At 47.0% G+C, this 1,356-nt stretch overlaps 1 pseudogene; it reads right to left on the reverse strand.

Moving 5' to 3' along the window:
- Positions 1 to 703: 703 nt before the first annotated feature.
- Positions 704 to 1,066, reverse strand: LOC105944986 (annotated as a pseudogene).
- Between the last annotated feature and the right edge of the window lie 290 nt (positions 1,067 to 1,356).

The following is a 1,356-nucleotide window of genomic DNA, read 5'->3' on the forward strand; positions in this document are numbered from 1 at the left end:
TGACCCACTTTCTTGTGTCTGGCCCTCCTGCTGTCTTCAGTGACTCCATTTTATCATGACCTAACATAGTGGTGCATGTCTTCCATCCCAACACTTGGGAGGCTGAAGTAAGAGGATTGCTGTGAGTTTGAGGCTAGCCTGTTGTTACAGAGTTCCAAGTTAGCCTGCACTAGTGTTCTCTCTCTGTCTCTCTCTCTCTTTCTCTTTAGTTTTTCAAGATAGAGTCTCACTCTAGCCCAAGCTGATCTGGAATTCACTTGGTAGTCTCAGTTTGGCCTATGCTAGGATTAAAGAAAGGTGTGTACCATCAGAGCTAGGCTTCTTGGTTTTTTTTGTTTGTTTGTTTGTTTGTTTGTTTGTTTTACTTATTTACTTATTTAACAGAAAAAGAGGGAGAGGGAAAGAGAGAGAATGGGCATGCCAGGGCCTCCAGCCACTGCCAACGAACTTCAGATGTGTGTGTCCCCTTGTGCATCTGACTAACTGGGACCCAGAGACTTGAATCTGGGTCCTTTGACATTGTAAGCAAATGCATTAACCGCAAAGCCATCCTTCCAGCCCACGTCTTGTTTTCTTTTGAGACAAGTTCTCACTAGGTCGCCCAAGATGCCCCAAATTCAGGGCAATCCTCCTGCCTCAGCCTTGCAAATATTGAGATTACAAGTGTGTGCTGTCATGCTCTACTTAAGGACTCATTTCTAATTCACTCATCTTGTCCCAGCTGATCAGGTATCTGGCCAGCCTTACCAATAGCAAACTCCCCTAGGGTTTCATTGATAGCAAATTGAGGAGTAGATCTAGGACTTACAGCTGCTACAGAGACTGGTAGTTGTTTGGATCATAGGCAAAGTTGACAAGGTTAGTGAGGAGTTCCTCCTTGGTGTCTGCAGTGGGAAATCACTCTTGGACCAGTCTATGCAGCTGCCTAGGTTGGAGCCCTGCCAGGGCCCCTGGAGCCCACTCCGCACCTCTTACCTTCGTTCTGGGTCTCCTATAATTCCATGACCAGCACCTGCAATTACCGTAGCCTCCCTACATGGGGGTCTACCCTGGACTTCTGGGCCATGGTTGGGGTAGCAAAGGGAGAAAACCTCTAGCCTTCCACCTACCGTGGCAGGGCAGATGGGGAGCAGAATGGGTTCCTACCCAGGGTTCTGAGTCTACAGAAATACACTGTGGGAATGGGGATAGCCCCAGGATCCTATACCACCAGTGTTTGAAAAGTAAAACTGGGCCAGGGAGACAGGGGAAGGGCCACAGTACTGCAGGTAATGATCCTCTCAGGTTTTTTTTTTTTTTTTTTTTTTTTTAATTAAGGTTAAACATCCTATTTAAGTCTCCAGCAACCTGCTGGTG

The sequence above is a fragment of the Jaculus jaculus genome, chromosome 2, assembly GCF_020740685.1.
Source record: "Jaculus jaculus isolate mJacJac1 chromosome 2, mJacJac1.mat.Y.cur, whole genome shotgun sequence".
Classification (NCBI taxonomy): domain Eukaryota; kingdom Metazoa; phylum Chordata; class Mammalia; order Rodentia; family Dipodidae; genus Jaculus; species Jaculus jaculus.